The following is a 15,854-nucleotide window of genomic DNA, read 5'->3' as shown; positions in this document are numbered from 1 at the left end:
AATGCCATGAAGCAATACTAAATTGTTGTAGAGAGGGGGTTTACGACATCTATGGGCAATGTCTTTAGATGCATTAGCTACATGTAACACAGATTTGTTCTCAGCAGAGAACCACCATGCTGGTGAGTCATGTAAAGTCTTTTTAGGAGCATCTAATTCACCATTCAAGTGCTCCCTGAGTGTCTCCCATACAAGTCCTGGTTACATGAGAACCTACAGGCTGACCTAGTTTCTCTCAAATCTGCCAGGAAAACAGCACCAAATAGTATGGGCTGCAAGCAAGAAACAGTATCCACCCACACCAGTATCCTACATTCTACTTCAAGTTATAATTTAATAAATTGCATTGCTTCAGTGCAAATACAAAACCCAAGCTATTTATCTGATTGATAACTTGCACGTTATCAACCCAGAACTACCAGAATGAACTTCAGGGAAATTTTGTTTGAGATCAATATTTATCATTTTATCTTCATTATTCACACTTTGCCTTCCATCTCAATTTTCACCTCAAATTCCACATAGAATAAAGATCTTTCATTACCACAGTCGCTTATAGGTGAATGATATGGAACAAATAGTTTATGGGTTGAGAAGTATTGTAAACAAATTTATGGCACTTCAAAAAAAGCGTAAACAAGAAGCAGTAGTGAGATTAAATCTACTGTTTAAAAAAATGCATTTCTGCAGACAAGGGCAATTAGTACTTGAGCAGCACGAGAAAGCAAAGATGGTTCAAAGATTTTTCTGTACTCTGATAAACCTTCCTCAGTCTCCTGAACCACCCCCAATCTGCCGTAATTATATATATGTAATCATATGCTGCTTCCCCCAGCTCCAGCTACAGCACAGAAGGTTACTTCCCTCCTTCTAAAAAGTGCTGTGAAAGGCTCAGTGTTGTTCCGTCTGCCCTAACCCACTTTGAAACTTCATTTTTAAAGAATACTAAAATAGAGTTCATGCTTCTTTCAGGCTAATGAATGAAATGCTGTATGGTAAAAGGTACAAATATTTATGGGAGAGAAACACCAGTTAAGGAAAAAAGCTTAGTTAGTACCAGACAACACAAGAAAGACTGAGATGACAACTCTAGGTCTGCTAAACATGAAAAAAAACCCCACACCAAATCAAAATCCCAAACCCCAAAGCAATAAGCCCAGTATTTTACTTCCAAAAAAAAAAAAAAAAAGAAAGAAAGAATAAGACACATATTGAAAAATACAGGAACATATAAAGAAAAATGTTTGCCAATACTGGGTAAAACCCTCTTGAAAGTAACTTAAAAGAAGAATTTCTGGAGATGGCAATTTAATGTAGGCAATAAATAACATGTAAGAACCAATTTTTTTCCAAGGCCATAGCACAGCATCAAACCTAGATGAATACACAAGTTCTGAGACATAAACGCATCTCAATACTGTAATAAAATCAGTATTTCTACATATTTCATCTGCAAATTTACAGTATCAAATAACTCTCCTATTATACAGGTAAGTAAAACACAGCTTTGACTACTGAATGACTGGCCAAGAGTTTTACACAGTGGGATATGCATTGTACCTGCTAATGCAGCTCCCAGCTTCACTTGGGTCAAGCACTTTGAAAAGAAAAATAAATTTTCTAAGAGTTTTGAAATGTACATGCAAGAAAATATTTGGCTGCTCACATACCAAAAGAACATTAGCTGGGCCGGAAGAAATGTATTTAAGTATTCACACTAATAACTGCAGAACAGCTTCTGCACTATTCATCATTTTAGCCTGGGGAACACAAAGAACACAGCTCAAAACAAAGCTAAAGGGCTGCCAAAGCGAACTAGGGATTATTATTTTTTTTCCACAAACATTCTACTTGGGAACATCATCTACCTCACAGCTCCCAAAGGGATTAAGAACACCTGTACTTTACCTTTCCATCCCTCTAGTCCAGGGGTCCTCAAACTACAGCCCACGGGCCGGATACGCCCCCCCAGGGTCCTCAATCCGGCCCCCAGTATTTACAGACACACCCCGCGCCGGGGGTTGGGGGGAGAAACCAAGCAGCCGCAGATGACTGCCTGCCACTGCATCCGCACGCCGGCCCCCTGGTTAAAAAGTTTGAGGACCCCTGCCCTAGTCGATCATCCAGAAAAAAATGTTTCATCTACATGTTGCCACCTTGCTAACAGTCTAATTACAATGACTTAAGATTATTTTTTTTATTATTAAGTAGGATCTTACTTTTACTACTCAAACCATGCTGGTTTGATCTCCCACACAGTGATCAGTGAATTGTATTTGCAGTGAGAAGGCAGCACAGGGACTAGTAACTTCACAGAAGTGATCTGGTCAACGTTGAAATGTGTTTCTGCGTGTGTGGAAAAAATAATTGCTCTGAAAGGTTTGTACTCTCCAGGTCCCTTGAACTGGCTTTTTAAATGTCAACAATTCCAGTATTAGTATGTATATTAAAAAAACTTCATATTTATCTCAGTGGAAAAAAAAGTTTATTGTTACTCAGACTTCACTGCAGGGAAGAACACAAACAGTTCAGGGGGAAATATCGACATCAGGAAAGCCTTGTCTCAAAGAAAGAAAAAAATTACTTATTCAGTTTTACTTAAGAAATGTATAGTATACATCAGAGGGAAGAAGAGACTGTGCTGAAAAACTCCCATTCCTCTCTTGCCACTCATTTTTCTAGTAACAGTACTAGAAAAGGCACTCTCAAGGTGATGCTATAGAAAGACTAGTTTTTGACTTAAATGATAACATGGTACTGAAAAATAAGTTGTGATGCTTACAAGACACAGATGGATACTTAATTAGACATTGCTCAGAAACGTCATTCTCCTTTTTCTGAAGCACAGATACTGCACTGATGATTTTAAAAGGAAGTTCTGTAAAAACTTCTGTGCTAGATTTTTTCAACAGAAATTATTTTATTTTCCAGTCACACATAGAATACACCAGTATGCAGAAGCTATTAAATATCTAACTGTTCCATTACCTGGAAAATATTTTCAAATTGTGGACTCATTTATAAAGGCACAGAATTTGCACACTATGAAACCCACGCTTTAGTGAAGAAATCCAGAAGGCTTTTGAAGGTCAGATTAGCATAGGCAGCCCAGCCAGTCTAAGAGTTTGCTGCCACTAACAGGCATGGGGTTTACCCCCTACTTTTTTACCACCTAATGGTGAGTGCACAATCATATTCCCTCCTTTGCACCAAAACTGGCTCATCCTTTCTTGGGTAGATTTACTTCACTAAGCCAGCAGAAAAAAAAAAAAACCAGAAAAAAAGTAAAATTTTCTGCCAGTGCTGGCAGGAAGGAGGAAAAAGAGGGCAAGCGCAAACCATCTCTTTAGAAAAAAAAACAAATCTGATTAAAAACTACCTGCTGTTTGGTCTCATCACACCCTGAACTCACAGGCTCTGACTAGCCACAGGAGAGGGTACAGAGTGTTTCTTTTGACAGCACTGTTTGCTCTGAGAAGAAACTTTTGAAGATAAAAAAGTTACTAAAAAAAATTAAATGCAGAGGCGTTAACAGTTTCCTAGAGAACAACTATCATAGAACATATGCTACTAATATACTACTGCACAGAGTTATATCAAAATTGGCATGCATGCTCTTTATCAGTCAATAACTGGCCCCTCATACCTCATCCTTCATAATATTTTTGTTTGGTTTGTTCTCTGTAGATGTTCTTCTTTATACCCATATATTTTGCAATGTCAGAAGGAAATGAGTTTCACCCAAACACATGAAAAGGCCTGAATTACTTAATAAACAACATGACACCCTAACCTTAATTGTACGTTGTCCTTTTAAGTGTTATTGAACTGATTAATGATAAAGAATGCCTAGCTTATATGAAGCAAACCAGTTGCTCTTTTCAGCAGCTGTGGATATGACAGATTCTTACTTCAGAAGTATTAACTTTTTCACAGCAGCTTCCTGTTAAAAGTTACTTTAGTTTATTACTGACACATTTCCTCTTATTCAGAGTCCAAGAGACCACTTTTTTCCTTGCTTTCAACTGTAACACATTCTTATGCCAGTTCTAGCAACTGTTTAAATGAAAAAAAATATCTAGCAGAACTTACAATGCCATTTTAGCTAGCGCTGAAAGAAAATTTTGAACCACCTACTTCCACACATCACTAGCCATTCATTCACAAGCTGTAATTAAAAAAAAAAAAAAAAAAAAAAAAAAAAGAGAGAGAGAGAAGTGGCACCTACATTTTTGCAGAAAATTGTAGAGGGATTTTTAAAAGAACTGAGGACATATGTTACCATTGTCCAGGTTGGACAACCCAGGCCTGTTAGTTGAAGCTGCAGAGCAACTTTAAATTGTCCTGGGAACAAGCAGTGGGAGAAAGAAAACAAGCTATGCACAAACAAGAAGCCAGGTGCAGAGCAAGTCCTGGGAATTGCGAAATCAACACACTCTCATCGGCACACTCTGATCAGGCGCCTGCAGCATGCTCACCGATCAGTGACACGGACCCCCATGTGACCAGAGACTTTTATCCAATCACCTGTGTGTAAAGTCGTGTGAGCGGTCGGTTTAAGTTATAAATATGACCTGTTTGTTTAATAAAGTGAGCACGGCATGTAGTCATATTGGTGTGATTGTCGTGACTTGGCCGACTCTCTACGAGGGACCCTCTTCAGAAAATAATATCAAGTACATTCCTTAAGCTTTTGTGACTACGAAAATGAAAAGATTAAGTCAAACTGCACTGCTGCACAGCAGTTAGCTGTTCAGAATACACAGCTAACTCCCAAGATCCTTCCAGAGCATCTACTACCTTACTGCTCCAGCATCACAGAAGTCAGTATTTTCATCTAAATCTGAATGTTTTCGTATTTATACAGAACTAAAGACTATAGTGGCTCATACTTACATAAACAATTATTTCCATCACCAGTGGATTAAATTATCTCACATTTACTAACATAACTGAGCACAGATGGAATAAATCAAGAGGTGTGAGAGGCTAATAAAATTAGGTAAAACTACTGATTTTTTTAAAAAATGTAAACCCTCAGGCAAAGCTCATCAAGAACACTGATTCAAACACTTGATAGACTATGTGTCTAAGGATGGTGGGTTGGGAAAGGACAGAAGCAGCACATGAACTAGATACTGAAGAGTTGATAATAATGCACAAGTCCACTTCATAATACAGGAGAAACTTTTGGCAAAGACCAAAGTTATGCCCTCTTCTGATGGAGTGCCACATACCTCTGAGCATGTGAAGTCTCAATGATTGTCCACTTCTGAAGCTTCACCAAAACCCTTTGTAGCTGTATCTGCGTGTTGGTTGCACTTTTTTTCTACTCAAATTGCCTTCCTTTCCATTAAAAGCCAACACAGTTAATTCAGCAAACACACCAGTGGTATTCTAGTACGAATAACACTTACAGATATGCCCAAGAGCAAAATGTCTAAGTAACTTAAAAACTTATCAACCCAAATAATTAAACCTCTATCAGAAAAGATTATTCTGCACCCAGACAAATACAGAAGTACTGATGCTTTCTGGGCTTTCCAGCTGCTGTCTTTTGGACTCATCACCTCCCCAAGACACCATACATTCTTTTTTATTTTCCTGTAAGTGTCACACACATCCATGCACTTAGAACAACAGAAGTGTGGCCAGCACTCAATTTAACTCAAGACGGTTGACTCAGCTCTGTGTGGATGTGTGTGCACGATGCTCTAGAGCAGATTTTTCATAACACTAAGCCACCCCCACACAGATACCATGCAATTTATATAGTGTTCCTTTGAAAACGCTGCCCTAAAGCTGACTCTACTGGCATACAGTTCTACCTAAGGCACGTTTCTGGGAGTGGAGCTGGCTCTTTATCAGATGATTCATAAATCAGGCCCGGTAGCAATGTAGCAATCCTAAAGAATAGGACCCTTCACAACCAACATGGTAAGATAATTTTGGTGCAAAACAAAAGAAGAAAGTATTATACTAATGCTGTGTTTCAACTGGTTTTGCATAAACAAGCGAAGGTTAAAAACAGGCTGCTCCTACTGAGTGCTAAACAGGCTGGATATACAAATTATCAAAGACTGAATAAAAATTACAAGTGTTAAAACAAAGGTTTGCAGAGCATCCTTTACAACCCTGAAAATCAAGGGTTCTTCACCATAGCTAAGAAACAAGACTTTACATTTAAATACAGTTTTTTGTGTTGTAATGATTAATGCACATATTCCACCTCTTTCAAATGAAAAGTAACTACCAGCTACGGGTTAGCTAACAAGCCTGCACACAGGCTTCCAGAAACATTCACCAGCTCCACTGGAATCCCACAAAAAAAAAAAAAAAAAAAAAAAATCAGAGTCCTCATAAAAATAAATTCGTTAGTGAATAAGGGGCCATATATGATTCATTTAAAGAACATGTGCTCATGTTTACCTGAGGAGACCCTTATTGTTGACTTGAGGATGTACTAAATATTTGAATGGGTGACATAGGGAGTGTGCTAATTGTCCAGGCACAAGATATGTTAATGTTGTTAACTTGAAGATATACTAAATCCTTGAATGGGAGTGTGCTAGTTGTCCAGGTGGGAGATATGTTAATAAGTTCCCGGAAATTTAATGAATAGACATGAGTGACTTGTATAAAGAGGGGGCTGAAAGGTTCCCTTGGTGTGCATGACTTTGGTGGAGCGATCCCCCAAGCACCCAGCGCTGCTGAATAAAGATAACCTCTGCTCACTCCAATATTGGTGACTGATTCTTTAAATCAATTTGGCGACGCAGATGGGAGCTCCTCTGCAGGACCCATTGAGAGTGGGGACTCCCTAGGGTACCCCTGGGGATTTTCCGGGAGGGGCTCCTCGTCTCATCTGGATCACCGCAGGAGCAGACAAGGACTCCATCTTGAGGAGCAAAGGTACTATCTTTATTCAAATATTATATCAATTTAAAATATTATATTTATTTATATTTAGAACAGTACTGTTTTGTTCTGGATATTTCTGGTTCTGGGGACCGGTCCATCTGTAAAGCTATCCGTAAGTCGTAAGATTTCTGTGTGCTTATGCAGGATGGCGTATGCTGGGTAGCTAGCACCGCAGGCATACAGCTGATTTTGATCTGGTAATTTATGTTTTAGTCTGAAGACTAAAACGTCGGGTAATTTGGAGTCAATCCATATACATAGGATTGATATTTGATTCTGTTCTGGTATTTGTTTCGATATTAAGGTAATATTGGAACTCTGATTCTGTTTTACTATTTGTTTCAACATTAAGGTAATATCAGTCTGGAGACTAAAAACATTCAGTGATTTGGAGTCAATCCATATACATAGGATTGATAATTATAGGACTAATATTAATTGTTGTACTTTATGTTGCAAATATAAGAACATTTCTATATAAGGTATGAATGTGGGTGTGTGAGTACTGTCTTGAGCATCCGAGGGGTGAGTGTAAACCTCTATATGTTTTAAAGTGCATATAGTATAAAGAATTATTGAGTATATGGTGGGGGTTGCTGCTTAAAAACAAAATTAATCTCTGAGCAGTTACTCTGTGCTGTTTTGGCATCAATTTGGCAAGCCAGCCAGGAGAACTCTCCACCAGTGCTGGAATCCAGGGGCCTGGGGACCCTCAGGGCTCCGACTGCATCTTCTGTCGGCAAGACTCCCCTACCCCTTGGCTTCTCACACAGGTGAACAAGGACTTCTGCACAACATAAAAGGTATTTATATTTATTCTTTGTTTTGAATATTTGATTGTCTTAAGATTTGATTTTACCCCATAAGATGAAAGACGGGATGTCGTCTCGCAGGGTTGAGAAGAAGTGACGCCTTCTGAAAAGGGTAATAGCCCTATTTAATTGTCTTAAGATTTAGGAAGCTAAAAACTTCCTTTAGGTTGTCTTAAGATTTGAAGAATTCCTAGAATATAACAACTGAAATAGCGCTCTGTGTCTTGTTTGTTCTATGTGTTGTCTTGTTACACGTTCAAAATTGGAGTTATGAAATGTATGTTAAAAAAAAATTATTCTGGAAATTCTAGGCAAATAGCTGAAAATTAACACTCTGCTTAAGGCCAGAAAAAAATTAGAATCTGCTTTTTGGCAATTGTTCATTGAAATGCGTACTTTGTGTGATAACGCGAACTGTCAGCGTTCCTATGATATGGAAAAATAGTGTGAAATGGGGACAATGGACATCGATTGTGATTGTATATGTCTGCCCAAGGAATGTGGGTATGGTGACTAGTCATGGGTGCGGTGTCTGGTCACATAGGCACACAGCTCTGAGGAGACAACTACCCTTCTTCCTCTAACAGAGGGGCTATTTACAAAAAGGATGAGAAAAGGATGAGAGACATTCCAATGCTATCTAGAGGGAGGGAGTGCTAAGCCTCCTTGCTGGAGAAGATCAGATGGTCACAAGAACATGAATCACCTACAAACCTGCAAGACCACCACATTCCAGGCAAAGGACTGATAAGCTAATTAACATACTAAGGGAGACTAAGTGGGTTTAGGTAGCAAATATGTATAGGCATTAATTGAATATTCATTTGTTTTATTGTACAAATGTGAGATGGTTCATCACTTCAGGCATGCACGCTTGTGGAGGAGAGATCCCCCGTGCATCTGCGCGCAATAAACATACCTACTTTATAACTTTCTAATTCCGCACGTCAGTTTGTCGAGCCAGGCAGGAGGATTTCTGCTCAGCTGAGGGACCAGCTGCGGAGCGGACGCTCCTAGGCGCGCCCCGGGAGGTTTCCTCGGAGGAGCCTCCTCTTCTCAGCTGTTCCCCCGGGAGCAGAAGAGAAACCCCTGGATCCGCGGATAAAACGGTATGTTTAGTAACGGGGCGGCTGGTGAGACGCACGGAGACGTCCGGCGCGCAGCGTAGTCCCCAGGAGGAAAGGTACCTTGGGAGGGGGGTTGCTGACCAAGGGGTGGCCGCTAGCGATCTTGAGGGCAGATCGAGCAAACCCGAGGTTACTGCCATTCCTAAAAGCCCGGAGGCCTCGTGACGGAAAGCGGGGGGCGGGACGGAATAAGGCGGAATCTCACAGGAACAAGAGGGACCTCACAGCAAAAGTAAAAGGGAAACTTTTGCGTAGGAAAAAAAAAAGGAAAAAAAAAAAGGGGGAAGCTAAAAACTTCCTTTAGGTTGTCTTAAGAATTGGGGAATTCCTAGAATGTAACAACTGAAATAGCGCTCTGTGTCTTGTTTGTTCTGTGTGTTGTCTTGTTACATGTTCAAACTTGGAGTTATGAAATGTATGTTGAAAAAAATATTCTGGTAATTCTAGGCAAATAACGGAAAACTTAACACTCTGCTTAAGGCCAGAAAAAAATTAGAATCTGTTTTTTGGCAATTGTTCATTGAAATGCATACTTTGTGTGATAACGCGAACTGTCAGCGTTACTAGAGCTGTATGTAAGCGCACGGTACCTTGTAACATACTGCCTGTGTGACTGAGGGCTGCCCGGAGAGTGTGAAGTGTGTGAGTGTCACTGCGAAGCAAGTGGGGAGTCCCGATCTGCGTGTCCGTGTTCCCCACGAGGGGCCGGCCAGAGAGGGACAGAGCGATTGAAAAATCAATTTATGAAGTGTTGGAACGCATAATTAGAATTAGAGCGGGAGACTGTGGACAAAACATTAGAGCTAACATCATGTGGAAAAAGCACGAATTAACCTCTGCCCTTAGTGTCGTAGGTGCTGTCTGTGTACTTGAACAAAGGGTGGCAAGCGTCTAAAACATATTATCTCCTTTCAAAAGAAAAAAAAAATAAAGACCAAGAAATAAGGCTAAATAACTAATACATTGTAGGCAAATATATCAGACTTATTAGGAAGATGGGGGGCAAACCGAGCCAAGAAACAAATACCAAAATACCCCTGGGATGTATTTTGAAGCATTGGAAAGAATTTGGCAGAATTCCCGGAGGAAATTTGAACAAAAAAGACATTTTAAAAATATTGTCAGAATTGGTGGCCTTTGTATACATTAGGTGATGGTGAAAGATGGCCACCTAAAGGAAGTCTTATATTACAACACAATTTTACAGCTTAAGTTGTTTCTTCGTAGAGAACAAAAGTGGGATGAAATAATGTGTGCATGTGTGCAGATATGTTTGTGTGGCAGAAAGAGTGCAGGATTAACATCACCTGATCTTTGATTATGGCTCTAGAAAAGGATAGGGAAAAAAAACCTGAGACCTAAACTAGAAGGATGATCTTGTTGAAATTTTTGTGTTAAAAAGCTCAGGTTGTGGTTCCTTCTGTGGAGCAACCAGAATGAAACACGTTGTAAGATAAAAACTTGTACTAATGTATGTAAAACCTGAGGCGGCGGGGGTGGGTGGGGGTGGAAAATCAAAGACCTTGTGAAAGTGTTAAAGTATTGGGGTGAGTTTGTACAAACCCCCGTACCTCCTCGAAGGTGTGACTGAATCATGCTGGGATGCATGGCAGGGTGTTTGCTGTTTGCCTGCAAAGGCTGATATGTAATAACACAGACTTAAAGCAACAAGTAGCAGATTTGCATTCAGGGTAAGAAAGAGTTAAAACAGAAGTGCTGTTGCAGAGGCAGGCCTGTGTAACCTGCAGAGCAGGAACAGCATCTCCTGCCCCGAACCCTTCTGCTGGTAAGGAGGAGGGGGTTGCTATTGCTGACAATTGAGCAGAAGGACCTGACAATGTCACCCCAATTGCTGCAGCATTTGCAGTACAACAGGACCGGTAACGGCCCCTTTAGGGCAGGGAATGGGTATGAGGTGGAATTTTAGCGAATACAAAACCAACTTATTTGGTGTTAAACTTCAGTGAAAAAAAAAAAATAATAATAATTTGTTACAGTTGTGGGAGCTGCGGGCCACCAGGAAAACATCCTGAAACCTTTAAAGTACAAACTAAGAAAACAAATAAGAATGCCAAAATCTCCAAAATCTTTGTTGGGATGAGATTTATTAGAACATCTAGATGTTTAAAGAAGGAGAAATGAAACCAAAAGTCAAAAATAATCAATTAATTGAAATACTGAGCTTATCTTTAATTCAACAGGGAGGTCCTCTTTTCCTCTTTTCTGAAGTAAAAGAAATCTTTAACCAGGTATATCTGGGAATAAATTCCAGGAAAGGCGAAAAATGCTTTACCTGTTACAGTAAAAATGATAAGGGGAAGGCCTGCCTAGTTCAGGTAAAACAATATCCCTTGGTCAGCAAGGCTGTGGGGATATTGGCATGAAAACTGAAATAAGATACACTCTGTAGTAGTTCTACTAATGTAAATCTGTGTGTTTTGCCATGACAGTGACTTGTTATGGGATGTGCAGATGAAACTCTGCATTGGCAACAAAGTACAAGGAATAAGGTTGGTCTGTTGCCTCCTACCATAGTCAAGGGCAAGACTGGGTTGGCCTCTGTGTTTGCCACCAAGAAGAATCTTGAGCTCCGCTGTTGGCTGCAACCCAGTAGGCGTTGAGCGGTGGGAACATATGCCATGCCAGACCTTGATGTGAGGAATGGCCCCCGCTGTTATAAGAGGGTCACCCAGGAAGGAAGAACATAAGATGGCCCATTGAGGCACTGATTTGGAAACTGGAAACCGCCTGGCCGACCATGAGGCCAGACGAGTAGCAGAGGAGGTAGGAAAGGAGGAATTATCCTTAATACCAGACGGTAAAATCCAAACTGTAAGTACAGATCAGGAGCCAAACTATTCTAAAGAAGACCTAAAGCTAATTCAGGACATGAATGGTAAAATAAAATTAAGTGGGCTTATTTGGCAGATGGCCGTATAGTGGTACCATCCAATTTAATATGGACCACAGCCCTAACAGAACATAATAAGACTCATTGGGGAGCTGATAAGTTATATAAAAGTCTAAATCAGAAATTGATAGGGCAAAACTTATATACTGTAATAAAACAACGTAATAATCCCAATGTAGCAAATAGAATAAAACTAGGGAACATTAGTAGAGGAAATTATCCAGGACAACAGTGGCAAGTTGATTTTTCCAAAATCCCAAGAAAAGGGGGGGGGGGGGGGGGTGTACCGATATTTATTAGTTATGACTGATACATTTTCAGGTTGGCCAGAAACTTTCCCTTGTCAAACAAATAAAGCAAGAGAGGTAACAAAGGGATTGTTAAATGAAATTATCCCCTGCTTTGGGGTTCCGGAAACAATCTCTTCCAATAGAGACTCACACTTTTGTGCCAAAATAATACAAGCGAGTACAGTATTAGGAATAGATTGGCAATTACACACTCCTTATAGGCCTCAAGCAAGTGGGCAAGTGGAAAAAATGAACCATTTAATTAAACAACAGATAGCAAAAATAGGACAAGAGACAAGTCTAACTTGGCCCAATCTCTTCCCTTGGCATTATTAAGAATACGAACTAAACCGAGAACAAATGGGAATTTGAGCCCTTTTGAAATATTATACAGGAGACTGCACCAGTTACAATTTGCTGGAGAAGATTTAAGGCAGTTAGGGGAGGGATATTTGTGTGAATGTGTGAAGGCCCTCCAGGGACAATTAAAAATTATAAATAAGCAAGTATTGGGAACAAGGGCCAGAGGATTAGATCAACCAATCCACTCCTTTAAATCTGGTGGCTATGCGTATATAAAGACTTTTTCAGGGAAACCTTTAAAAGTGGGAAGGACCTTATCAGGTGCTGCTGACAACCTTCACTGCTGTTAAGAGAACAACCAGCCTAGATTCACTACTCTAGGATAAAGAAGGCTCCTGAGAAATCATAGGCCATCACCCTGGCAGGACCCATGGGACTACAGTTCTTTAGACCCTAATTATAATAGGGTGATCCTCTACAAGAGAAGTGGAATGGACCCTATTGAGTATTGTTGGTCATCTTTACTCCAATTAAGATAAAGGAGGAACCTGATATTGACGGGTAAAGAAATCTCTGGAGACACAATGGACTGTCAAAAGGATCAAGGGATATTTGTGTAAAGTTACTCTGATCTTGATTGTAACAGTTGTAAGGATTTTAGAAACTGAAGCATGGGTAGACAATACCAGTCTTCAAACATTGCAAATGATTGTTAATGCTACGAAAGCTAAGGAATGCTGGATATGTACCTCTCTTCCTAAAGGAGGCCTGATAACGCCCCTGTATGGGGTGGCCTCTCAAAACTGGAAATATCTTGATGAGAAATGGCCTACCTGGCCAGACTTTTGGAACAAGTCAGACAATGGTGGAGGATATTGCCTATTTGATAATAAAACATATGAGTTGGGTTCCAGATTTGATTTACAAATATTAAGCCTAACCACCACAATATTTATGAAAAGTGATAATAACTGTCGTTGGAAAGCTCGAAGCAAGACAGGGAGAGCATGTCCTGGTAACCCAGGGCAAAACACTTGTTCCCAATCTGATGGATGGAATGATTACTGGATGTATATGTAGACCAAAGTAATCAAATTGAAAGAGATTTCCAGAAGATATGGAACAGGTTTCAGATTTTACATGAAATTACTAAAGATGATTTATCATGGAATTTTAAGGCTATATGGGACAAATTAACTTTGTGGTTACCTAACCTGGAATGGTTAAACCATGCTTTTGTTATAATACTCATTGTAATAGTTTTAGGAATACTAATATGTGCATTACTTCAATGTTTTGTTTGGTGCTGTCAAAGAATGATCATAGGGCATAGTGATTTTTTATAGTTGTAAAAAATTACAATAGTTGTTAGAAAAGGGGGGAATGAATAAGGGGCCATATATGATTTATTTAAAGAACAGTGTGCTCATGTTTATCTGAGGAGACCCTTATTATTAACTTGAAGATATACTAAATCCTTGAATGGGAGTGTGCTAGTTGTCCAGGTGCGAGATATGTTAATAAGTTCCCGGAAAGTTAATGAATAGACATGAGTGACTTGTATAAAGAGGGGGCTGAAAGGTTCCCTTGGTGTGCATGACTTAGGTGGAGCGATCCCCCACGCACCCAGTGCTGCCAAATAAAGATAACCTCTGAATAAAGATAACCTCCACTCACTCGAATATTGGTGACTGATTCTTTAAATCATTAGCATACAAATAAAGGCACACAGGGTTGGCTGCACTTAGCCTTCTAAAATTCTCATTTCTTTCTCACAGTGAAACCATTTTTCTCAAGCGTGCAGTGATTTAAAGACTACAATGCTCTCTACTCTAAAAATTAGAGGGGGCATATTTTTATTACTATCTGTTCCTAAAAATTAAAGGAACTTGCTCTAAGATTTTTCATTATTCTTTCAACAAAACTAGTGACAGAAATCAATGCTAGGATAGCCACGCTTCATTTCTTTTTCTCTCTGCCATATATTAGCTTTCAGAAGATCACCCTACCGAGGGCAGTCACACAGATGTACCATCTTTTTCTAAGATTTTGAGTTTAAAAAAAATTTCTCACTTTACCTATCTATTTCTGTTAGTCAAAGGAATTGTATTTTGTGCTTCCTCTGCTGGTTCATGCCATTCTATATAAACAGACAGCCTCTTCTCAAGCAGCATTGGTCTGTTGTTCTACCATGGTCAATAAAGTAATGCTCACATCACTTTAAATTGCTAGAGCATAACCATAACAAATTAATCATGATTTTCAGAGCACTCATTTTCTTCCTATTAAGGCCATTTATCTGAAATATCCTGAAAGTAATCAATCATTGTGTTACTCGCCAATAGCTAGAACTGGCAGATCAGGACAACTGCAACATAGCTTTGAAGTAGTAAAGTTATCTCAGCACTGCAGTATTAATTTGAGAAGGGCTTGTGCCGTCACCTGCAAAAATCAGAGCCAGTCCAGCATGGACAGGCACAAACATACCTTGCTATTGTCATGTTTTGGAAATCTTGAAGCAGCAGTGTGTGCCATGGGACAGGGGTCACAGTTCCAGGAGCCCTGAAATCCACCCCACAACCCACTGCCATTGTAAAGAGGCAGAAGTGCCTACCAGCTTGGCCAGATAGCACCCATCAAGTCCTTTTGTAATTAACTTCCCAGAGGAAAGCTGTGCACCTTACCATCAGGCTACTAAGCTGAATGAGATGAGAGTCAGGGTCCAGAATAACAGCAAGGCGAGCATCTTACACAACAGACAGCAACAACAGGCCTGGAGCAAGGGAAAGCATTGGACGACTCATCTGATCTTGCAAAACACCACTCCAAAATTGCACAACCTTTGAAATCAGGAGGAGAGATACTCTCAGCAGATATAAGAGCTGTTTTGTCAAGTTCTGTGTAACATTCCTTTCCAGTAACAGTGCTGCCTACCTAACCGATGCCACAACCGCCTGGGCTGTTCTTGAGGGTACTTCAGTAGCCCACGCAGCGACTCACCAGCATCTCCCCATCTCTTACAGCTATCGAAGAGCTCAAGTCACTGAGTGGAGTACCTCCTGGTACACCGAGCGTACCACCACAAGTGGTACAGGTTTATGACAGCCATTTAACAAAGATGAGTCAAGAGATATTAAGTGTCTCTACAGTCTGTAAGTATTTTATGATCAGATCTTTTTACACATCTTTCCTACAGGAAATAGAGCAAAGATGCAGTACTGTTGTCAAGGCGTTTGAAGAGTTGGTTTTAGGTCAGTAACATGCCCATTTTATGGTCTGGCCAAGTGAAGAAAAGAGACCAGGCGATATCTCCAAATTCTACAGAAAGGCTGGAACGAAGCTGTAAGCCAACCAAACCCTGATCTCAAGTCATTTTCTCATACACAACCCACTAAAATTATTCATTTGTTTCTTTAATTATTAAGCTAGTAGTATAAAATCTAAATATTGCAACATGAATTTGCAGTAGGTATATTCCTGAAAAACTGTA

General features: G+C 39.9%; 1 protein-coding gene across 4 annotated transcripts in view; it reads right to left on the bottom strand.

Annotated features, from left to right (window-relative positions):
• Positions 1–15,854, bottom strand: part of LOC121080502 (uncharacterized protein C18orf25) — a 57,785-nt gene that overhangs the window by 34,849 nt on the left and 7,082 nt on the right. Inside the window, exon 2 of one of the 4 annotated variants that reach the window (XM_040578548.1) lies at positions 15,049–15,204. The exons of the other annotated variants lie outside the window; for them this stretch is intronic. The gene's annotated coding sequence lies outside the window, so the exon portion shown is untranslated. The remainder of the gene's footprint in view (positions 1–15,048; positions 15,205–15,854) is intronic. 4 annotated transcript variants of the gene reach the window in all.

The sequence above is a fragment of the Falco naumanni genome, chromosome W, assembly GCF_017639655.2.
Source record: "Falco naumanni isolate bFalNau1 chromosome W, bFalNau1.pat, whole genome shotgun sequence".
Classification (NCBI taxonomy): domain Eukaryota; kingdom Metazoa; phylum Chordata; class Aves; order Falconiformes; family Falconidae; genus Falco; species Falco naumanni.
This window is presented reverse-complemented; position numbering and strand designations above follow the sequence as displayed.